This window comes from Bos grunniens, chromosome 20 (assembly GCF_055505025.1).
Source record: "Bos grunniens cultivar Pamir isolate PY7600 chromosome 20, Bosgru_T2T1.0, whole genome shotgun sequence".
NCBI classification, from domain to species: domain Eukaryota; kingdom Metazoa; phylum Chordata; class Mammalia; order Artiodactyla; family Bovidae; genus Bos; species Bos grunniens.
The window spans coordinates 69532641-69557677 of record NC_141184.1 but is presented as its reverse complement, the minus strand read 5'-3'; the positions used below and the strand labels follow the sequence as shown (position 1 = coordinate 69557677).

The following is a 25037-nucleotide window of genomic DNA, read 5'->3' as shown; positions in this document are numbered from 1 at the left end:
TCATACCCCTCTTTTATAGTTGAAGGAGGGAGGGAGAGAGGCTCAGAGAGGTAAGCTACCCCGTTAGCAGTGGCCCGGCTGGGCTCTGAAGTCTGTCTCCGCAGCACACCAGCCCGCCGCCCCGGGCCTGGCAGGAGGCCGGAGCAGGAAGGCGGGCGGCCTGGCCCTGCGCCGCCGGGTGGGGGCGCCCCGGCCTCCTCCGGCTCCTCCACCCGCGGCTTCTCTCTGCACCCCTGCTTCCCGTCCAGATGCCGCTTCCCCAGAACCCACTCGTTTATCACCTTTTGATGAGCTCCGCCAGGCAGGCCATGTCAGGAAATTTCTTGGTGTTCGCTTTAATAAAACTTAATTATTAAGACAGCCTCACAAGTCATAATACATTTAGTGGCTCATTTTTCACTCTGTGTTGGAGGCTTCCTGGCAGCCAGGTGGGAGGAGAGGAGGCTGTGGGGCGGGAAGTTTCAGCGCCTGTCCAGGCCCCCAGGGGAGCTGGGGTGTGGTGGGAATGGGTTCCTGACCCTTTGTCCACCCGCTCGACTTTGACTCTTCACACCCGGGGTCGGGGGTGAATGAGCAGCAAACGTGGGGTCAGGAAGACCTAGGCGAAGCGCTGCCTCTGCTTCGGACTGCCAGGCAGACGTCCAGGAAGGCATTCCATCCCTCGCGCTGCCTCTGCTTCGGGCTGCCAGGCAGACGTCCAGGGAGGCATTCCGTCCCTCTGGGCCTCAGCCTTCTCACCTGCGAAATGGGAGTGGTTTCATCCCAAACCTGAGAGTCGCTGTGAGAGGGAGAGGCGAGCTCACAGAAGGGGAGGCCCCCAGCAGGCTGATGGGGACAGAACCCCAGTGGGGAAGCTGGCTATGGTGGTGTCTGCCCCGCTGGCCTGTGAGTCAGACCACTCGGGTAAGGAACGGGGTGGAATTGTAGGTCCCCATAGTCACAGTGACAACTGACATCTATTCAGTGCTTTGTACATTCCAAAGCCTTTATGGGTGCAAGTTCACTGAATTTTCACCACAGATGCTCCTAGTATAATAAAGCTGGTACTGCTATTATCCCCATTTTACAGATGAGAAAACAGGAATAAGGAAGCAAAAGCACCGAGTCCAAAGTTACTAAGTTAGTTAATGGTGGAGCCAGATTGAAATTCTGGCTGACTCTAGAGTTCAGCTTCCTATAGATAAGGTCAGTGTCCTGGGGGAAACAGGGAGAGACCAGGTACTTTGAATAATCAGAGTGACCTCACCCAGAAGCCAAGGGAAACACGGAGATCCAGCTGAGCACGGAGGTCCCTGGCGACACGGTGTGGCGGGTGGGGCACACCTGTGGCGCTTTCAAGTGAGGTGCATCGCGCTCCTGTCAGTCATCCACAAAGCCCACGGTGGCCACACGGTCCTGGCACCTTTGTTGATTATCTGTCTCCCGCCCCACAGCAGGGGGTAAGCAACAAGATACAGTCGTGCTGGTTTGGCTGACACAGGGCTTCTTGCTGTTCAGTCTCTCAGTCGTGTCCGACTCTTTGTGACCCCCAGGGACTGCAACACGCCAGGCTTCCTATTCTTCACTATTTCCTGGAGTTTACTCAAACTCATGTCCATTGAGTCAGTGATGATATCCAACCATCTTATCCTCTGTCATCCTCTTCTTCTCCTGCCTTCAGTCTTTCCCAGCATCAGGGTCTTTTCCAATGAGCTGGCTCTTTGCATCAGGTGGCCAAAGTATTGGAACTTCAGCTTCGGCATCAGTCCTTCCAATAAATATTTGGAGTTGATTTCCTTTAGGATTGACTGGTTTGATCTTGCAGTCCAAGGGACTCTCAAGACACAAGGCTAGGATAAAGCATATTAACTTTAAAAAATAATTATAGTGCATGGGACCAGAAGGAGGGAAGTCAGCTTCCATTCATGCAACACTTACTAAGTGCCCCATCCTCCTGCATGCTTTACGTACATCATTTCTGATTCTCACAAGACTCCTCTGGGCTCAGTGTTATCATTTCTATTTTGCTGATGAAGAGACTGGGGCTCAGAGAGCACAAGTGACCTGCCCAAAGCCACACAGCCAGTTAACGGCAGTACTGGGAGATGAACCAGCTCTGACCACCTCAAAGCCTTTTTCCTCCACTGCTCTGCTTCCCTCTGTATCAAATCCCTTTCCAGACACTCACCCCAGCCTCACACTGACACCTGCTGGGTGCCAGCCACCAGCCTGAGTGCTTTCTGTACACGCTGGTCTGCTTCCTTCTGTCTGGGAAGAGGAGAGTCTCTGCTGGGGTGATCTTCCCAGACTCCCATCTGAGACCTAGAGAGGCGGCCTCCCACACGCTGTCCCAGGAACAAGCTGGCAGCTTTTCTTAGGTCTTTCTAAGTTAAGAGTCCTCATGGCTGGTAAGACAAGGAAATAGGGGAGATAAAAATAACAAAACAAAAGGAGAAAGTTACAAAGTTCCAAGAAGTCTCAGAATATCTTTCTGTTCTGGATGCTTCTCCTCACACAACTGGCGCAAGGGCCCCTTTGCAAAAGTTCTTATCCACAGAGTTTCAAGGGCCCTGAAAGAATGCCAGCGCGCACACTTGATAATTTACCCTACTTCCACTTCCTCCCTCCCTTTCCCCATGCTCCCTTGCTAAGGGATCCAGATTCGTTCAGGAATTCACCCCCTAGGAAAGCTGACCCTCCACTCAGCTCAGGATCAAAACCTGAATGGTTCAATAGCCCTCAGCTTCAATGATAAGTTTAGGGGTTGCATGTGGCCCATGCTTTCTGGGGTCAAGGGGATGATTTCATGATTATCAGGCTGGTTTTGGTTTAAACTTGCTTTTAATTTGCAGTTCCAAGTTTTCAGATGATCATATTTCTGATTAATTACGCTAACAGATCACACTAGACCCACCCTCCAAGTCCCCGTGAGAATGAACAGATTCTGTTTCTCTAAGCTCTGATTTAGATGTCTTAGTGTAATCCATTACAGGCAGACTGCTTTTTTTGTTTCAATCTGGGTTTTTAACTCCGGTTTCATGGCTAGTTAGTTAAAGGCATACTGTTGATAAACAATGAATAGAAAAGATTCTCGCTTAGCTTTAAAAAATAGACATGCTGTGATTTGACCTTTCATCCATGGCTTCTCAGTTATTGTTTTGGGATAGTGATGTGACTCATTGAAATGGTTACCAGCCTGAAATTTTGCCTGTAGAGGAAATTTTGGTAAATAAAATAGCCTGTTTCTGCTGACTTCTGCCTTCAGAAATCTATTCTCAGGGAAAACCACTGTTATCCCACAAATTAACACATCCCTCCCTGCTATACAACAAAGAGTCTCAAGTTCCTCAGATTCAGGAAAAATGAAAATATTCTTATCACGTCCTAGCAGTAATGCTTGACATAAATTATGAAGCTCAGAGACAGTTTTGAATTGCAAAGTATTTTATCATAAATGGCATCCCCTTGGGTTCAGAAATGAAGGTATTTTCTGTATGTTACTAGGACCTGTAAATACACTCAGGGATTTCATGCCTACCGGAAAGCAAACATTTCTTTTCGTAGGTCTAAGGTATACCCACCTTTGAAAACTCTTTGTTTCATGGACTGGCTCTTAACTGTTTACCTAGTAGCCTGGTTTAGTACCGTTAGTGGCTATTGGTCTCTGTTCATTCATCCAACAGATGTGCTTTCAGCGCGGCCATGCGCAGCCCCTGCAGGCACTGGAGAGAGAGTGACGAATCCAACACAGGTTCCGCCCTCAGCGCTCACATCTTCAGAGAACTGTGAATTAATATTTGCAATAGAGTGTTGACCTAAAACAAACAGACTGTCAGATATTTCTCCAGCAAAGATGGGTTTATTCAGGATCAGCAGAGAATTGTAATTTGGGGTCTGCAACCATGGTGAGCCAAGGGCAAGTTCCCACCTGTCAAGAGAAGGAGAGTACTTTTATAGAAGGGGGAAGGGAAGTTGGGAGGGTTATAAAAACCGAAAGTCTGTAGCTTTTCATTGGCTGAATCCCTGTCAAAAAAGAGGAGCCTTTCTTTCTCTCCTTGTAGTCAGCTATCACCACAGGGCATGAGAGCTTCCGGTATCTCAATTAATTAACTGAAATTTCTGTTTATTAATTTTTACAAGAGTTATCTCCGAAACTCCAATAGACGTGCATCCATGGAGGACAAGAAAATGTCAGCTTGTGGTGGGGAGGTGGCAGAGAGAGCTTCAGAAGAGAAGGGTCACTGAGGCGGATCTTGGATCTTCATGCCTCCAGGAAGCTTGGAGTAGCAGGTTGAATCCAAGATGCCCAACCAAGGTCTGATGGGCCAGGTTAGCTCGGGGTCTTATTCAAGCATACTTTATGGTAATCATATTTGTTTGATACTCTCTATACTTTTTTCTTAGTTTTTAGATAATTGTCATAAAGTTTGGCAGCATGATGGCCAGAAAGATATCACAGATATAGGCAGAGAATATGAGATCCTTTAATCTGATTCCTTCAATGGACAAGGAAATCAGCCCCAGTCAAGGGGGGAGGAGAAATTTCCCTGGTCATCAAGTCCCATGAGAGTCCCTGCTGCTAATGACAGTCTCAATGACGGTGTGGGTCCCTCCAGCCTTTGGGATGCTCCCTTGTACATTCTCTTGAGAGTGTCTTACCTCCTGGGCACTCACAATGACTCCAGAAACTCCAATTCCAGCCCCTGTCTCAGGGTTTACTGCAAGATCTTGCAACTCCAAGTTCAATTTTCCATGTTCAGTTTCCCAGGGGAACCATCTCCCCATCAAGCCCAGTTTTCTGTCATCAGAACACTCACCTGCATGTCTAAGTTTCTATGTGAGAATTTTGGCATCTTGGGTTCCTTTTAAAAAGAATACACTGTGAGCTCTAAAGTGAAAAAGAAGAGGTTCTTGCAAGGTGTTCGCTTTCAAGATAACCATTCAGTGGGACTTTCAAGGTGAATAAAATGACATAACTGAACACTTTCTGCAAATGAAATGGTAATATGGATCTGAGTTCCATGCATGACTTTTGAGGCAATTAATGAAAAAGAAATGAAAACAAGGAGTAGGCAGATTTTTCAGGGCATTTGCCCTCAAATGTTTAATCCTCTTTTCTTTGGATTTTGAAATGGAGATTGCAAGTAACCTGTCAAGGAGGCATCAAATCAGAGGATTCCAAAAATGTGTGGTGTTGTCATACAGGAGGCAGGACTTCCGGGGGGACTTTTGGTTGCTAAGAGAACTGGGGGCTTGTTGCCTGCAGGCATTTTGAAGCCTAGCTGGAGGCACTCAGAAAGAAATGGCCTATTGCTCCCTATAAGATAAAATACTGCTTCTTTGGGTTAAAATTAACAATAATAATAACAGCAGTTGTTGTTATTGTTCAGCTGCTAAATCATGTTGGACTCTTTACAACCCAATGGGCTATAGCCCGCCAGGATCCTCTGCCCATGGGATTTCCCAGGCAAGACTACTGGCATACTTGCCATTTTCTTCTCCAGAGGATCTTCCCAACCCAGGAATCGAACCCACATCTCCTGGATTTGCAGGCGGATTCTTTACCCCTTAGCCACCAGGGAAGCCAATAATAGCAGAGTGCTGGGAAAAAAAAGAAGTGAGTTTCAGGTTTTGAGAGTGGGGTACTGGCAGAGAGCACTGGAGGCAGCTGGGTGAGAGGTTAGCACCCTTGCCTCAAAGACCTCTTTCATCTTCCACATAAGACTTGAAAAAGCTCCATTTGATCAATTCTTGTCGGACTTGAAAATTTCTCCATTTCTAAAAATCCCCGTATGAAAACGCAAGCACAGTGCAGCATGTGCTGTGTTGTGGTTAGTCACTCAGTCGTACCCTACTCTTTGGGACCCCACGGACTGCAGCCCAGGCAAGAATACTGAAGTGGGTTGCCATGCCCTCCTCCAGGGGATCTTCCCAACCCAGGGATCAAACCCAGGTCTCAGCATTGCAGGTGGATTCCTTACCATCTGAGCCAGCAAGGAAGCCCAAGAATACTGGAGTGGGTAACCTGTCTCTTCTCCAGGGGATCTTCCAGGCCCAAGAATCGAACTGGGGTCTCCTGCGTTGCAGACAGATTCTTTACCAGCTGAGCTACCAGGGAAGCCCATAGTACAGCATACTCCAAAGCAAAAACAATTGTCAGTCTCTTCTGTTCCTGGTATGGTTACATAAGGGTAATGTCTTGTTTTTTGGCTCCTTTAATGCCTGTGGGACATGTGTTACCAGGAGGAACACACACACCTCCTTGTTCTTTGTTTAATATTTAACCCTATGAACCTACTAAATAATTTTTCTCTTGATGTTCAAACACTATTTACATAATTGGTAAATCAAAACTTATTAAAAATTAAACCAATTACAATTTCTCGTACTTATAAACATCAGTTACAAAATTATTTAACCACACTCTCCAAAACTTTTAATTAAAACTGTAAGTTTGATGTTCAGACTCTCCTAAAAGCTTCAAACACCTAAAAAGTCAGCTAAGATGCACAGAAAACATCAAAGTGACTGAAAATGCTTACATTACCCTGAAACGAATTACAAAAGTATACAGACCATATTTCGTATATATCATATTTTTCATTCGTTTTATACTTTCCAGAGTTACATTCTCAGAATTAATATGATAGATTCCTAGGACTCGGTTTTTAAAAAATCCAATTTCTTCTAGGATTACAGATTTCCTCCAGAACCTAAAGAAAAAGAGCATCATCTCAGGTCAGCAGTTTTGAGGTTACTGATTCTTATTTCGGACCTCAACAGAGTCTTCTAAGATTACTGTACTTAGGACTATAAAAGTCCATTTCTCATAGATCTTTTTCTGAACCCGGAGGGTTTTCCTAAAATGTTTCATTTCTTCGGAAGCCAGGGATAAATATGAGCAGTTCGGTTTCTTCATGAAGACATTCGCCCAGTTCAGCATCTCCTATACATTATTGGTTTCCCCTTTTTATTGAGCACGACTACTAATTTCTATTTTTTTTACTAAGACTATTAAATGTATTCAAGATCCACGCTTTCTTCCTTACAAGGAAAGAGAGAAGAGCCAGGATATGCTTAATAGAGGAACTAGCATCGTTCATATATAACACAAGGCAGCTATTAAAAATAATGTAAAATGAGACTCTATCATGCTTGCCCTTTCTGTGCAATTTAGATCAACTTTTCTCTTTGGAGCTTCATTAGGAACTTTTGGCCCTTCACAGATCCTGTTTCCATTTATGACAGCTGTCAGTCTCATCTCATATTCAAAGTGTCAGAGCTGGACAGCTGGAAGCCTCTCTCACCCAGCGTCTGGGTTCCTTCAGAACTGCCCTGTGATACTGGGGAGAGTACCCTTGCTGTCTCCTCCCTGCCTGAGGCCACTCTCCAAAGAGCCATTGTTTCCTTCCGTGGAGAAGAGTATGAAGACCACAGCTGGGCATTAGGGGGCACGCGAGAGTTGGTGCTGCTTCTCTGGCCACTTTTAGTGACAGAGGTAGGAAAATATTTAAAGTCAAGTTCACAGTAGGGCTTCCAATTTAACTTCTTCTTTCCTTTCTTTTTCTCTTTGGCGTGGACCATTTTTAAAGTTTTTACGGAATTTGTTACATTTCTACTATTTTCTGTTTTAGCTTTTTGGCCACGAGGCCTATGGGATCTCAGCTCTCCAGCTGGGGGCCAAACCTGCACATCCCTCATGGAAAGAAAGTTGTAAGCGCTGGACTTTCAGGAAAGTTTCCAATTTAATTTTATCTTTGCTTAATTGTGTTTTCCTGATATAAAATTTCAAACATATTTTCTCAGTGACAAACTTACATAACAGCTTAACGTCTCATCCAAGCTGGAAACTTCACTTCACTTTTGTTTTGTTTTATGTTTATAAAGTAAATATATAAAAAACACTTTGTATTTCTCATTCGTCTGTAGTCAGTTCATTGAAGAATGTAGAAGTCAGATCAAATGTACCTTAGTGAAAAATCTATATCTAACCACTTTTAAAGAAGCTTATTCATTTAAGATTTATTACCACAACACAGAGAGAGGTGAGAATAACCCCACCCACCTTCTACAATGATAGCAATTTGTAGTTTATTTTCTAGTGGAAAGAAAGGCCTCAGGTGTGATGGGTTGTTTTCTGAGTGGTCCACGTGATCATATCTGAACTGCAACTGACATTTCTTGCTTCTGAGCCTGTATTTCTAAATCTTATTCTCTGTTCCTGTGTATAGTAAAGTGACTTTTGGAATCCTGATCCTTTATCATCTGCTAAAGCATTTTGCTCCCCTCCAACTTGGTTAGCAGAATGTTGGTTGTGGTTATGGGATGTTCTGCAATCCACATCTTCCACCAAGTGTGAGGTACTGGCATTCCCTCTGATGGCAGGGTAGTAGGCCAGTTGAGAATACAGGAGGTATTAATACCTTTAAAGGAGTTGTTAGCAGGAAACACAGTTTGGAGCCCACTCTGAGAAGGATCTGCCACTTAGACAGCACGAGACACTTCATGTGACACCACCCATTCTCCTATGGTGGTGGCCCACCCACTGTAAACCCAGATATTTCAGGTCGAGTTCACTTTTTTCCCAGGAGGTTTAAGGAAGGGTAGACATTTTGCCAGGGATTATTCAATACTTACTAGTAGCAATAGCAACAATATAGAAATGGCCAATTACTTAAAAGTCTTTTAAAAAATTAATTTATTTATTTATCTGGCTGTGCCAGGTCTTAGTTGCAGCCTGGGGAATCTTAGATCTTCATTGCAACATGTGGGATTTTTAGCTGCCACATGTAAACTCTTAGTTGCCACATGTGGGACCTAGTTCCCTGATCAGGGATTGAACCTGGGCCCCCTGCTTTGGGAACTCAGAGTGTCAGCCCTGGACCACCAGGGAGGTCCCAACAATGGCTGACTTTTAAATTCCTATTGCATGTCAGGCACTATGTAAGGTTCTTTCCAGCTATTATATCAAGCACGCATGTGGGCTCAGTTCCTTAGTTGTGTCTGACCTTTTGTGTGACCCGTTGGACTGTAGCCCCCTAGACTCCTCTGTCCATAGAACTGTCCAGGAAAGAATATGGGAGTGGGTTGTCATTTCCTTCTCCAGGGGATCTTCCCATCCCAGGGATTGAAGCTGTGTCTCCAGCCAGTCTATCCTCATAAGTGTCACAGGAAATCTATACAATTATTTGTTTTACTTTACCTTTGAAGAAACCAAGCATCAGGTAACTGAGGTAATTTCTCCAGGACTCATGGTTGATGGATGGCAGGGCCCAGAAGCAGGTATATGGGAGGCTGGTATTTTGAGGCATCACACCCCTGTCAAAAGCCACAGCCCCCAGAGATTCTGATGGAATTTGTTTTTGCTGGTGCTTCAGCATTGATGGCTTAAAAGCCCAAAGAATTCTGGCAGAATTATGAAAGATTTGATCTAGTATGCTATGAGAGTGAAGAATGTACAAGGCCAAGTCTGTCAGAGAGAGGGAGAGATTTAATTCTAACATTATTCCTTCCAAAGCTCTTTTCCACCAACTCCTTTCTCCACCAGTACAGCCCTGGTGACATTCACAGCCATACAAGCGGAGTACTTGTCAGGAGAAGCATTTTGCTACTGCTGTCCCCAGATCCTTTGTCCTAAGAGATTTTATCTGTAGTCTAATGGTATTTCAAATAGTTCATAACTAGATTCCTTGTGTCTCCTAGCAGTCCTAAGCCTAAATTCTAAATTTAAACTATCATATGGGAGAAATAGCATTTCTTCACTTTTATCTACTCTAGTCTTCTTTCCAAGCATGAATGGGGTCAAAAGTGGGCCTTCTGCCTGAATATCTGGACAGTTTGAGCCAAGAGATCTTATTTCTAGGCTCTTGAGATGGGTGTTTATCGGGTACACCTATCCAGGCCCTGAAATTAAGGTGAGAGTGGTGTTGGAGCTACCTGGGTTGTGATGGGAATAATCTAGGGTGACCCATGTCAGGAGACCTTCAGACTAAAAGGATGAAAGCCAAAATCCCCACTCAGCAGGAAATGCAACCATTGGGCTCTCTTGTAACCGTCACTGGAATATGGCTCAGATCTGCCTAAGGTCAGCTTCTGAGCCCCTTCAAAACCAGCTGAACCTACCTCCTCATTTTAAGATTGTGTCTTTTATCTGCCACAGTCCCTTTTACGTCTTTTATCTGCCACAGTCCCTCCTGCTTCTCTCTATTTAGAAACATCAAGCTTGTTTTATGGAGTTAGCGTGCAAGGGGAGAGTGCAAATCACCGTATAACTCGGGCAAGTGTCTGTCAACGATGATTTGTGTGGGGCTGCAAGTTTCCAGGGTGATGGTTAGAATGACTCTGGAATCAGACAGACTTGAGTTAAAGCACCAACCTTCTCTTTCTAGTTTGGTCCCTCAGATCAGTTCCTAAATGTCTCTGAGCTTCACTTTCCTCATTTGCAAAATGACTGTGAAAATAACAGCTTCAGCATCACTAGACACCGAAACGTCACATTTTTGTTCACAGAGTGTTAGTTAGCTTCCCTGGTAGTCCAGTTAGTAAAGAATCTGCCTGCAATGCAGGAGACCTGGGTTCAATTCCTGGGTTGGGAAGATCTCCTGGGGTAAGGAAACGGCAACCCACTCCAGTATTCTTGCCTGGAGAACCCCATGGACGGAGGAGCTTGGCAGGCTACAGTCCACAGGGTCGCAAGTGTCAGACACGACTTAGTGACTAAACCACCACCACCATTCTGTAAATGCTTGTTAAGAAGATACCGTGATGGTAAAAATACAACTGAGCCAAGCCCATCACTATCCCTCAGTCTATTGGACGTGAGAGATGTTACCGATCATGAGAACACCTCACTAATAAATGAAATATTCTGACTCTGGGAATGCAGTGAAGTAGAGGCTGGTAGTACTAAGACAGCTTGCAATGTGGGTTGAGTTGCGACCGGAAGGAAGGGCAACCATTTTCCACCTCATCACTTTGCTTCCAAGAGAAACAAAAGCTCTTAGACAAGTCTCTGGGCGTCGGGGAAAAGGATCCTGGAAGAGGCAACAGGAAAGCACTGACTCCAAGCCGTCCGGACGCGTCGGCGCTACGCTGCCGTCACCCCACTGCCCTGCGGCCACTGGGAGGGGCACCCCCAACGCGCCTGACAAACTCACTCACCCGAATGTCTCCTTCCACGAACACCTCCATAGGCCTGTGCCCGCGGTCCCCGTGGTGTTTTGAAGGTGAAGTCATGACGAGCGTTCAGCCTTGGATCCCCAGGGGGTGTGGCAGCCACATGAGTCACCTTATAAATATAGTGCGTTTCCCCAGCGGGTGGTGGTGGGCGGAGGCACTTGTAGAACTCACTCTGCTCTAATAGACCATTTAGAGCTTGTCATTTATCAGAGAGCGAAAACAAGCGAGGCAGGCACGTGGCCCCTCCCCGAGCCTTGGCGGGCCGCCTCCACCGTGAGTGTTTGCAGGAGGCTGGAGGTTACGGAGGCAGGGTCCCCCCTCGCCATGGCCCCCTCCCTCTGGCTCACTCGCTCTCTTCCCTGCTCCCCTGCTTCTCTCCTTTCTTCATCCGGTCTCCCAGCTCTGTCTGTCTGCCCGTTGCTCTCCCTCCCCCTTCTCCCTCTCTGCCCTCCTCCCCTCCTCTCTTCTCCCTCTCTCACATCATTCAGCTGGGCTCCTTGCTCTGTCTGGCTCCTTGATCTCTTCACCTTCTGATCCCCTCTCTTTCTCTCAGTCCCATTTTCTGCCCAGCTTTCTGGCTCTCTCCCTCTTTCCTGCTTCTTTCCCATTTACCCTTCCTCTCCAGCCATAGCCAGTGGGAGTTAGAGTTGATTCTTCACGCCTTCACCAAATCCTGGCCTGGGTGGGGCCTGTGTCTTGGGCCTAGTAAAGGAACCCATCTTCCTTCCAGCGGTGGTATTGTCCCTCCTTGACCACACCTCTTCCTCCATATTCCAAACTCAAGCACACAGAGCCCAGCCCTGGACAAAGAGGGTGTCTGATGGCCCAGAGTTGAGCCCGAGGGGGCAACAGCAGCCCCCACAGACACCCCACCTTCAGAGTCATATGAATTTGGAGGGACTGTTTTGGAAGCCACCTCCTGGAATCTGCAAAGGAGCTGGGCAGGTCTGAGTCCCCATGGGCCCCATCCTCCACCTCTCAGAGGCAAGGGAGAGGGGGCTGCTGAACACACAGACTCAGATGGAGGCAGGCAGTCTTCAGGCAGGGTAGGGCGCATGACAAGAGAAATCAGGGAGCCCAAAGATAAAAGGCCTGATTCCTTGGCCCCAGGCCCAGCCTAGATCATGGCTAGTCTCCGTTTAATTGAAAATTGACTTGACAAGGCCCCTATGTCATTCTGCTTGACTCAGCATCATTGTCAAGACTAGAGACGGTCCCCGAAGAAGAACAGAGCCCTTGGAACTTGTCAGACCCTGAACCAGGTTTTGTCGCATGTGTCTCCACATTTAATCCTCCTAGGAAGCCTAGGAGATGCACACAATGGCCTGCCCTAGACAGATGAGGATGCTGAGTTTCAGAGAGGCTGTGACTTGATCAAATGCCACACAGCTAGAAGCCTGAAGCGGCTCCAGTCCTCCCGCTAAATAGTCTGTTCTCTGACAACAGGGCGTCTGTGGTCCTGACACAGCCCAGGATATAGGGACACTGTCATGGTTGGAATGAAGACTCCACAATACAGTTCAGTGAACACCAAGCCCCTGCTCGTGTCCATTGGCTGTGCCAGGATCCCAGTGTTGTCTGCACCGTGCATTCCTGCGGATCTATCTGCCAGCCCCTTGTCCTGGTTTCCCCAGCAGTAGCACACTGACTACTTCCCAGATACCACCCAACTGGCAGGAAAGTTGTACATGGGCTCCTGCCTTGCCCTCTCCATTTAAGAGTTTGGGCCAATCAGATTCTAAAATGTGGCCAGTCAGATTCTCTTTTCTAAGCCTGACCACAGTATCCTAGAACCAAAAGTAGGGGTAATTGGTTTATCCTTAAGAAACCCTATCCATGAATTCCTGGTGCCTTTCTCCTGGAACAGCCCTGGTTCCTGGTAGGTTCTGGATTTGATTGTTAAGTGTTTTCTGGATGTGAGTATCTCCATAGTCTACTCATAGTTCCTTTCTTCTGTTGAAGTTAATCAGCATCAGTTTCTGTTGCTTGCAACCAAAAATAGCCCTAAGTAATAGCTCACTGTCCTGCACACAGTAGAAGCCTGGCATGATAATCAAGGCTTTGCATGGCTGTGCCTGCTCCTGCCTGCCCGACCAGCTCCCTCCTGTCTCTGCCTGTCATGCTGAGCCATCTTATTACACACACCCTGAAGGTTCCATCCTGGTTCATGCTTGTGTACTTGTGTTTTATGGTTTTACCATTATTTATTTAATCAGTCCTCTACTAATAAAATTTTAGACTTGAGATATAATTAAGGTATTAGTCAGAGGTCTCCAGAGAAATGGAGCCAATAGGCTGTGTTTATACCGAGAGAGAGATTGGCATGTCTGTGGAAGCTGGTAAGTCTGAAATCTATCTGCAGGGTAAGTTGACAGGTTGGAGACCTGAGGAAGCATGGATGTTGCAGCTTGACAGTCTGGAGGCATAAACCCTTTTCCCCAAGGGACTTCAGCCTTTTTCTCTTAGGATGTTCAACTGATTGGATGAGGCCCACCCACACTACAGGAGGTAATCTGCTTTACTCATAGTTTACTAATTTAAATGTTAATCTTATCTAAAAAATGCCTTCACAGCAACACCTAGACTGGTGCCCAAACAACTGGGCACCATGACTTTGCCAGATTGGCACATAGAATTAAGAATCACAATTCACATGCCATAAAATTAACCCCTTAAGGTATATGATTCAGCGTTTTGGCATATTCACGAAACTACACAGCCATCAGCACTATCTAATCACAGAGCATTTTCGTCACCCGGGAAAGCAAGCCCAGTGCTTTAGCAGTCACTCCCAAGTCTTCTCTCCCCGCCCCTAGCAGTCACTCTTTTGCATGTGCTCGTTCACGTTCATCTTCCTTCTCCTCTCCCTTTGCCTGTCTGGTAAATTTCTTCCCATTGCTCAAGAACCAGCCCTTCTGAAATCTCTTCCTTGATTCCAACCTCCCTGAGACACATCATCCCACTCAAAGTGAGCTAATCACTTCATCTTTTCTGACCCTCAATTATGAGCTGGCCATGCCTCCTGGCACAGCCCTTAGAAAAAGACATTAAAATCATCTATTAATGTGTTTCTCTTTCCCACCAGGCCAGGGGCTTTTAAACTGTGGCCAGGGATTTCAGGAGCTCTTGAAATTGACTCATATTTCATGTGTGTGTATGTGTGTGTGTATGTTTCTCAAGAGAGGGTCCACAGATTCCATCCTATTTTCAAGAGGGTCCCTACAAGACAGGGGCCATGACATTAGATAGAGCTTCTCAAGGGCGGAGACATACTTTATTAGTTCTTCTATAGTCTCATGTCTCATGCTTGGTGCAGACTACAAGGCTTTACTGAAAGTACCTGGGTAATGAATAAATAACATTTAGGTCCCTTCCTTTCAGGGTCATCCCGTGAAGCAGTTAAAAAACAAAACCAAATAACAGGCGGTTAAGAGTCAGAGGGAGAAGTTAGATATATGAGGGTACACTCATTCACTCATTCATCCATCCACCCATGTGCTCATTCACCCACTCATCGATTCATCTAGTCACAATGCATTTTATAGACCTATAAAAAAACCGTTAGGGGCTTCTCAGGTGGTTCAGTGGTAAAGAATCCACCTGGTCATGCAGGAGATGTGAGTTTAATCCCTGGGTCAGGAGGATCCCCTGGAGCAGGAAATAGCAACTCACTCCATTGTTCTTGCCTGGGAAATCCCATGGACAGAGGAGCCTGGTGGGCTACAGTCCATGATGTCGCAAAAGAATCAGACATGACTGAGTAACTAAACAACAAGCTAGCACGCCCAGTGCTAGCTGTTCAGGTTCAGAGAAGCAAGCAGTCACTACAAGCACCTGAACAGAGAGGGAGGTGGTGTGGTAAAACCCAGGAGGGCTTCCGGGGGGAGATGTGACATGACGGAAGCCAGGACTGAGGGATAGGATTCAGCCAGGTGGAGCAGAGGGAGGCCTGGGCAGGTTGTTCTGAGTATGTGTGTTGGGGGAGGGGCAACAATGTGAGCGGATGTAATTTCTGTTAGGACCCAGAAAAGGGAGCGAAGTCAGACACCAACAGTCCCTGCGGACCAGAGAAGCCTGTTTAAGTTTCCAGGAGGTGATGGCTCAGGGAAGCCAGCCCTGTGGGCTGAGTCAGGCCTGTCTGCGATGAGGTGTTGGGTGTAATTACTGAGCTGGAGCACAGGGCTGAGCTGAGTGAGTAAAAATGCTGACCCCAGACCCGGCAGGGCACCTAGCAAAGGGGAGATTTCATTACTATTGGAGAGGAAGGATGTGCCCGCTGCCCTGGAGGCTGGAGGGCAGGCGGCGAGCCAGGTGGGAAGGCTGACCCCGTGGCCTCTTGGTGCTGACTGAGCAGCCAGGGAAGCTCCTGGCCCTAAAGAGAGGGGGAGGGAGAGCAAGACCCCATAGGTTACCTCGGCGTTTACCCCAAAAGATGGAAGGTGGCCGCTAGATGCAGGCAGGAATTCCCCTTGAGAAAGGAGAAGCCACGCTGCCGGAAACCAAGAGTTCACTCCTGCGGGCAGAAAGGGAATGAGACTGCCTGCTGGCTGCCAGATGTGGGGCCAGGGCAGACTCGGTGGGGTGATGGCCTGAGCTGATGGCCTCAGGCAGGGGGACCCGAGGGCAGCAGCTGGCCCATCCGACCCCCTTGGTGGCCTTTGAAGACCCCAGAGCTGTCTGACCCCTAGCTTCTCTCTTTTTCTCTCCATCTTCCTTGACCCTCCCTTCATCCCCTGCCATTCCCACTCCCAAACAGCTCCCCCGCACACACACGTCTCTCAGTAATTCTGAGCAAATCACTCTAAACAAAAGTGTGGCATTATTTAGGGCAGAGATTCTGTGCCCAGAACCGTGCTTGGCTTTGGAGTTTAAAGGTCACCATCAATCCCATTCGTTTCTTGGGGACCACATGAGAAATAGAGATGTTCGATGTGGATGAAGGTGCGGGCTTTATTACTGCCGAAAGCCGCACTGGAGGAGGAAGCCTGAAGCCAGAGCTTCTAGTCTCAGGAAAAGAACTTAGCCATAGGGTCCCAAGAGCAACTGAAAGCTGGGGGTCCCCTGCCTGTTCCCTGCACCCCAGAGCCACGCGGACAGGCCCTGGAGTGTGTGCCGTGTGTGGGGCCGTGAGCGGAGGCAGCTGTGAGGAGGGGCTGAGCTACAGATTGGAGGGCCATTCACCCTCTGAGATCACCCCCACCTTCCCCATGGAGACGGGAGTTGGAGGGAGAAGAGGAGCAGCAATCTCTCTTCAGTATTTTTGGGTCATTGCTGGCATTTGGGGAACAAAGATGTTTTTTCCCTTATGCTGGGCACTGTGCGAGTATTTTGTAATCAATTCCTCACCGTGACTATTTGAAGTTGTTGATAGACCGTTTCACCCCTGGGGACAGGGAAGTACAGAGAGATTAAGGGCTGAGACCTTGAAGTGAGAGAGTGGGTTCTGCATAGCTCCCTGACCTCTGCTCCGGGACAGATGGTCAACACACCACACTCTGCACAAAGCTGTTGGGATCATCTAAATAGAGACAGCCAGCTAGTGCATCATGAGAAGGCAGTGGGACCTTAAATTGCTTAACCTGTCTGTTCTTGCTCCTCAGCTGCAAAGTGGGGACATTCAAAGCAATCTGTATTCATGGTGAACTTGCTTTGCTGAGAGGCTTCTAGGGGATCAAAGGGGATGGGTCATGCCCTTGGCCCAGCAGACAGCACTCAGATCCTCCCTCTCTTGCTCTTCTTTCCTGGTGACAGGATGCAGGCGGGTGGGGCAGTCGCAAAGGGGGAGCGCGGAGAGTTAGTTCCTTTGTAGTGTGGAACAGTTGGGCATCTTGACTTTGCTGGTAGTTACATCAATACACACATGTGGTAGAATAGCCCAGAACTCGGCGTGCACGTGCGCACATATACGCACACATACAAATGAGCACGTAAGCCTGGTGCTGTCTGAACGAGGCCTGTGGGTTTTCCGAGCGTCAGTCCATGGTGACAACTGTACTTGTCATCTGTATAGCTACCGACTTCGCCTCTGGGGGACTCTGGATAAAGGGTACACAGGACTTTTCTGTACTAGTTTTGCAACTTCTTGTGAGTCTGTCATCTTTTCAAAACAAAAAGTGAAAAAAAAAAGTCACCCATGGCCCTCCACTGCTCTCAGCATAAAACACAAATCCTGCACCAAGGGCACAGGCCTTGCACAGCCTGGCCCCCTGGCCTCCTCTGGCCCCTGGCCCCCACTCCTCTCTGTGTCTGGAGCCCCCAGTGCACTCCTTCTGTGGGGCCTGGCCCTTGCTGTTTCCTTCATCTCAGCTTCTTTCGCCCCAATTCTCTGCTTCCAGGAGCATTGTGAGTAAAAGTTCTTCAGCTTAGCAGACGTTGGTGATACGGGGTGAGTCTGGTTCTGGGTAAATGGTAAAATACTAGATTGGGTTACATTCCGAAACCACAAAGTTCCCAACCCTGGAGATATTTACCAGTGTCAACCCTCTGCATCTGACTGTTTGGGGATGATTCCATCGTTCACTTCAATCACCTCTCATGGGTTTTATCACGTCGTCACCCATGGTGGATGGACCAGCTTTCCCCAAAGTCCATCCATCTGTAGGTTCGGGAAATCCATAGATGGAGTTGGTGATGCTCTGCCCATGGGGGCACTACTGCGGGAGTGAGCTGGAATGTGGCTCTTGTGGGTCCAGTTACAAAGCACAGCCATGTGTTCACAGTGGGGTTTGGCTGGCAAGTTCCGACTCGTTTTTGAAGACCCAGCATCTCTGCTTTTGAGAAGCTATGCCTGACTGCCCTCCCTTACCCCACTCTTCTTCTTTGGGTTGAATTAGATGTCCCTTTTCTGAGCCACTATAGAGCTCTGAGCTGATTACCTGGGGCTCATGCCCACCTTCTAATGGCTAATATGCCACTGTCCTCACAGGACTGTGAGCTTTCTTAGGGCCAGGAGCAAGACACTTCACCTCTCTCTGCATCTTTGGCACCAAGATGGGCCAGGTGGAGCAGAGCAGGGGCTGAGCGGATGCCGGTCAGACCACTGGAGGGGTTGGCCGGGATCTCATACATACGTGGCAGAAACGGCAGACTCCAGGTGTGACAGCATGGGAAGCGGAAAGCAGGTGAGGAGCCCGGTGTTGTCTGCAGCCTTCCTCCATGTCCTCTTATTCAGTGGCCTGGATTCCAGCAAACCGCTTCAAGTCTTTATGGCACGCCACTCATCCGCACAGCATCTGCCATCCAGAACAGCCCTGAGCTGCGGGCACGAATACTAATGCACCACGCAAATGGCAGTCCAGAGAAAGAGAGCCCTGGACTGTCAATTAGCACCAGCTAGAGAGACCAGCCCTCTCAGTCACTAGGGGCCAGCCCAGTGCAGGAAAAGACAACAGAAAGAGAAATCATCTGGAAATGCTGCTGCTGTCAAGCCAGTGTCTTGTGGCAGCCTGGGAAGGGGGCCTCAGCCCAGGGGGAGGGGTGGGGAGAGGGCCAGCCTGACTTCTCAGAAAGGGGTTACCGGGGGTGCCTGGGGAGCACGGGGGATGTCCCTGCTCCTGGAGGTGCTGCGTCTGCCTTCCCCACCACCCGCCACCCACAGGCCAGGTGACCAGGGGCCAGCTGCAGTGCCCATGTCTGCGGTGGCCTCTGAGCCAACACAGAGACTCTTCGCGGCCATCCTCCTGTGACCCAGGACAGCCATCGCAGGAGGGAGAGTGAGTGGAGAGCCCCACTGCCCCTCCGGCTCTTCTGCTGCTTCTCTGTGTCCTCTGACTTCCTTCTCGTCCCTTCCCCCATCCACTGTGGTTTTCCCTTGCTGGGTTAACGGCATGAGCTTTGAGAACAGATAGAACTGGGTTCACACCCTAACGCTACAGCCCAGTCCAGCTTTGTGGCCCCGGGCAAATCACATCCCTCTCTGCCCCTCAGTTTGCTAATCTGTAAAATGGACACAAGAGCAGAGCCATTGTGGTATGGTGAGAATCGCTTTTTGAGTAGATAAGAATTTCAGCCAACCTCTTCAGTTATGCCAGAAGTGTTTGATGTTGTGTTTCAGTTACTCAGTCATGTCCGACTCTTTGTGATCCCATGGACTGCAGCACCCCAGGCTTCCCTGTCCTTCAACATCCCAGAGCTTGTTCAAACTCATGTCCATCGAGTTGATGATGCTATCCAACCATCTCATCCTCTGTCGTACCCTTCTCCTCCTGCCCTCAATTTTTTCCCAGCATCAGGGTCTTTTCCAATGAGTCGGCTCTTCACATCAGGTGGCCAAAATATTGGAGTTTCAGCTTCAGCATCAGTCCTTCCAAAGAATATTCAGGGTTGATTTCCTTTAGGGTGGACTGGTTTGATCTCCTTGAAGTCCTAGGGACTCTCAAGAGTCTTCTCCAACACCAGAGTTTGAAAGCATCAATTTTACAGCACTCTGCCTTCTTTATGATCCAACTTTCACATCTATACATGACTACTACTTTGCTTATTTCTTAAATTGCTGAACTTAATTTCTATTCCAAGTTTGCATTTTAGGGGATGGGGGCAGAAATGAAATCTCAATAAACTTAGGATGCTGCAACCCCTCAGATTTGCCTGAACATTCTTCTGGGGGCTTACTATGAAGAACCGAGTTGTGGGGTGGACTTTATCATCAATGTGCAGCCTGGCACCTCTGCAGGCAGTCTCTGGGAATCCTGGCCCCTGTACATTCTGTGGTCACAGTGCCACCCAGGTCACAGCTGGGCCCCCCATCCTGGAACCAAGGTTTGCTGGTTCTCTGGGGTTTTCTGGGCCATGCCCTTCCTGGGGCAGGGGAAAGAGTCTTCTTCTTGCCAGACTCAGCAGAAAAGATGCACAGGCCAGTAAAAAAGACACACTGCCCATATAGAGGGCTGGTGGGACTGGAAGAGGGACTCAGGGCTGTGTCCACTGACCCGGTTCTACTTAGGAAGTGGGTGAGGCATCCCCAGTTCCCTGACTTCTCCACAGTCTGGGGTTTCAGGGCTGAATGCTGTGCCCGTTGTGGGCCAAGAACACATGTCTTGGCCCTGCTCTCCAACTGGCCTTTCATCTTAAACCAGAGTCTTTGTAAGTCAAAATCCCAGAAGGTGACTGCATTGATTCTATGTCATCTCTACCCAGGCAGTAAATGGCACAAGTCTCGACTGTGGAGCAGGGTGTGTGGTCAAAGGACGAAGCACAGGAAACATCGGCTGAGAGCTGGTAGTTTTAAGTGGCCTCTGTTCTGCAGCCCTGTCCCAGAGGCAGCCCCCAGGACGACAGCAGCCACGAGTCTGCTCCACGTTCCTTCCTCCCTCTTCAGGCTCCAGCTGCTGCAGCGGTGCTGGTGAGCTGGGAGCCCGCGCTGACGGGATCAGCCGGCCATGCAGGGCCAGGGGCGCTCATCGCTGGCATCACTACTAATCATCGCACGGCACGGCTGCTGCTCCCGCCTCCCCTCCCTGCTCACTTTTTCCGGGGGCCTCTGGCCTGGAGAAGCCCTGGAGTGAAAACAGGCCCAGAGTGCCTCTAGGCTGGTGGCCCAGCGGCCGGTGGCCATAGCTGCAGCCCCCAGGCACCAAGGGTATGGGTGAGAGCAGCCCTTAGGGCCAGACTCCTCTCCTTATCCGTCCCTCAGCTCTAAGATGCCAGACCATTGCTGTGAATCCCCAGAGAAACTGTGCTAGCAGAAATCAGTTGCAACAGCAGCTGGAGGACTTGGGGCCAGACAGGCAGTGTGGGCTCTGAAGTCAGATCATCTAAGTTCAAGACTAGTTCCACCACTTATTTGCTGTGTGATGCTGGGCAGGTCACTCAACCTGACTTGCTTTGTTTGCCTCATTTATAAAATGGGGCATAACGAGAGTACCTACCTTACGGGGTCCTGAAATGAATAAGAAGGACTGGGTATGTGACCAGCATATAGTAAGAATTCCATAGATGGTGGCTACCATTGCTAACGTAATTGTTATATAACCTAAGGAGAATAAAGAAGGGGCATGAATGCAGTTGACTCCTGAACATTTACCCAAGATTATGAATCCATTGGAGAAGGCAATGGCACCCCACTCCAGTACTCTTGCCTGGAAAATCCCATGGACGGAGGGCCTGGTGGGCTGTAGTCCATGGGGTCACTAAGAGTCGGACACGACTAAGCGACTTCAGTTTCACTTTTCACTTTCATGCACTGGAGAAGGAAATGGCAACCCACTCCAGTGTTCTTGCCTGGAGAACCCAGGGATGGGGGAACCTTGTGGGCTGCCGTCTATGGGGTCGCACAGAGTCAGACATGACTGAAGCAACTTAGCAGCAGCATGAATCCATAATCTTGGGTAAATAATCTGATGCTGAAGCTGAAACTCCAATATTTTGGCCACCTGATGCTAAGAACCAACTCATTGGAAAAGACCCTGATGCTGGGAATGATTGAAGGTGGGAGGAGAAGGGGACGACAGAGGATGAGATGGTTGGATGGCATCACCGATACAATTGACATGAGTTTGAGTAGGCTCCAGGAGTTGGTGATGGACAGGGAAGCCTGGTATCCTGCAGTCCATGGGGTTGCAAAGAGTCAGACACGACTGAGTGACTGAACTGAACCGATGAATCCATATTTTGTACAGATAAGAAATCCTGCCCAAGACTTCTGTCCCCATTGCCCCAATCATTTCAGTGTCACCTGTCCACCCTGCCACTATGACAATTATCAGGGCCACCTCTACCCCACTTCAGCCTCGCTCTGCCCCTAACTCTCAGCTCAACCTCCTGCCCCATCTCTTGCTACCCAGTTCCACACTTGTTGTCTCCACCCCACCTCCACTCTGACTTTTGACCTCCTAAGCTGCCCTAGGCCCCTAACCTTGCAGAGTCCAGACTTTGGGGTGGGACTTAGAGTGGGGCAAGCCAGCCTGACCGCGTTTAAGGGCCTATTTCTTCACTGGTGGGCTTCCCTGGTGGCTCAGATGGTAAAGAATCTGCCTGCAATGTGGGAAACCTGGGTTTGATCCCTGGGTTGGAAAGATCCCCTGGGGAAGGGAATGGCAACCCACTCCAGTACTCTTGCCTGGAGAATCCCATGGACAGAGGAGCCTGGAGGGCTACAGTCCATGTGATTGCAAAAAGTCAGAGATGACTGAATGATTAATGCTTGCACTTTCACACTTTGTTCACTTGGCAGAGCTAGAGAGGTCATTCCCACTGTTTCTTGACAAAGTCTGGGATGTTATAGGGGGTGTGTATCTGTCCTTTGTCCCTTGGACTGTGAGTTCTCCAAGCCAGTGAGCATCAACTTCTGCAACCCAGAGACCCACTTAGAGTGTGATAAACAGGAGGTGCTCACTAAATGCACTCATCAAATTGTGACTGAATGAATGAGTGAGTGAACAAAGTTTAATAATGATGTTAATGATGATGATGAGCATCCTTCCTGGAGCCTTGCAATCTGCCAGTCACTATGCTAAAGCACTTGAATGCTTCTCATTCAACCCTCACAACAACCCTAAGCAACTGGCATAATTATTACCTCCATTTTACAGAAGTTGAAACTGAGTCTTAGAGAAGTTAAGCTCAACTAAGAAGTGGCTGGGTCAAATCCCTTCATACAGTCTCTCCTCCTGAGGAAAGATTTTCTTAACCAGGTGTCCATAAATGTGCTTCAATAGGGATTAGTGAACACCACAAAACTTAATGCCAATTGTGAGTGCAAGCATGCCCTGTTCTTTTGGGAAAGAAGTGTCACAGTTTTCATCGGGTATTTAAACATGTGTGAACATTTTACTCCACCTCTTCACCCTTCCTCCTTCCAGCCATCCTCCCATCCACTCCCTGAGAGCCATTTGATCAAGTTCATGAAGCACCTGCATTATGCTAGGTCTAGTGTGGCACCCATGACTTCCCTGACCTCCACAACGTGTAATGCTGTTTCAGATAATGCAAGCTGAGGTGCTCTGGCACGTCATTTCCCCCTCCCTGGATCTGGGTAACTCAGAAGGGCTTTGCTGCCAGTGTCTAGGCTGCGTGGGTGGCTGCACTCTGTCTGAACTCATCTCAGCCCCTGGTGGAGACTGTTCCAGCACTGGAGCATGAAGGGGGAACCCTTGAGGCAGTGCAGCTGTCAGGACGTGAAGGGCAGAGCCTGGGTCCTGGTTTCCCTTGCACCCCCCTCGCAGTCCACATCAGCCTTTCTCCCTCAAGGGGCATAATCAGCCTCGACAGATGAGGCCACGCTTGCTGCATGAGGACATGGCCCGGGAGAGTCACTTCCCAAGCTCAGATCTTACACTAAGGTCTTTTCTAGCTCCTAGGAAGGTGGGGAAGAAAGTGCTTGCAAAGGAGACCCAAGGAGGAGACTGAGGAATAAAGTTAGCACATTCTGAGCCAGGACTGTGCTCCAGGCAGGGAAACCCTGTGCCGAGTGCTTTTGCTATCACAATTGGTTTTAATCTCATCCTGCCAGTGACATTGGTGGGATTGTTCCTCTTGCAAATGTGCAGAGAGTGAAGCTTTCAAAGATCAAAAAAACATGCTCAAGGTCACAAAACAAACCCCACATTTGAAGCCTGATGTCCCTGAGTTGAAAGCTCTATCTGCTTCCCTGCCCTCTGGACATCTATCTGTACTTGTGACATCACCTGTAGTTTGCAAAAAGTTATCTTACCTGGCTTCTGAGCATCCGCCACCACCTTATTCCATATTCACTCACTCCCTCCTGATTGCTGTTTGTAAAGATGCGAGCATCTGACTGCCCTCAGCCCTAGATCAGCTCCAAAAGGCAGGGACTCTTGCTTCTTCTCATTCAGTACTGATCCATGTGTTTAGAATAATGCCTAGCAAGTAGATGTTGCTTAATAAATATACACTTTTTTTTTTCAAAGTGTCTATTTAAGTAGTTTTTTTTTGATGTGGACTATTTTTAAAGTCTTTATTTAATTTATTACAATATTGCTTCCATTTTATGTTTTGGCCATGAGGCAGTGGGATCTTAGCTCTCTGACCAGGGATTAAACTCACACTCCCTGCATGGAAAGGTGAAGTCTTAATCACTGGATCACCAGGGAAGTCCCAATAAATATATGTTGAATGAATGAATAAATGAATACCTAAAGTAACCCCAGAACAAATAATAAAGGGTATTTGCAGAGTGATTTACAGAGAGATAAAACATTTTTCTTTTACTTTATCCAACCCATCCCTCATACCAAAACTTGAAGGAGGCCTGTTCACATTTTACAGATGGAGCAGTCCAGTCTAAATTCACGAGCAGAAAGAGAAGTGGGGTGGGCCCCTTTCCCCTCCCTGAGTGACCTCAGTGAGAGTATCTGTGGGACACTCAAGATGTCCTGGGCCAGGCTGAGCCATGCTGGGAGGAGGCCAGGGGAAGGGGTGTATGCTTTGCTTTCTAACAGCTCACAATCTATTCAAGGAGGCCAGACTTATGCATGTGGAACATTTGGGAAATGGTAGAAGACAGCAGCTAGCAGAGTGCTGAATTGCACATAATCAGGTGCCAACCACATTCCCTTCCTTAACTAATCTGAGTCTTTTAATACCAGATGGGGATCCTGAGAATAGATTTCCTCTGAAACAGATGAAGAGCAAAGATGGAAGCCGAGGGGAAGGCGGTGGCTTCCTCGCTTTTCACACGGCTCACGCCTGGCCCCAGGCAGCCAGGCAGCAGCGGTGCACTCTCCCTGGCCATCATGCTCTGTGCTGGGCACACACCAAGGGCCTCACACACACGACTGCACTGCCCTTATGGCAATACTGTGCGTGTCCTGTGCTCAGTCATGTCTCTTTGTGACCCCACGGACTGTATCCTGCCGGGTTCCCCTGTCCATGGTATTTGCCAGGCAAGAATACTGGAGTGGATTGCCATTTCCTACTCCAGG

General features: G+C 48.4%; 1 protein-coding gene and 1 long non-coding RNA gene across 3 annotated transcripts in view; one reads left to right on the top strand and one right to left on the bottom strand.

Annotated features, from left to right (window-relative positions):
- KCNIP1 (potassium voltage-gated channel interacting protein 1) overlaps positions 1 to 25037 on the top strand; it is a 408852-nt gene that overhangs the window by 118403 nt on the left and 265412 nt on the right. The gene's annotated exons all lie outside the window — the stretch shown is intronic.
- Positions 320 to 11376, bottom strand: LOC147350618 (uncharacterized). The gene is made up of 4 exons (XR_015148585.1): positions 11140 to 11376; positions 3561 to 3794; positions 2168 to 2384; positions 320 to 1829 (listed from the first exon to the last, which is right to left on the bottom strand). It is a non-coding gene; the product is annotated as an uncharacterized LOC147350618 (long non-coding RNA).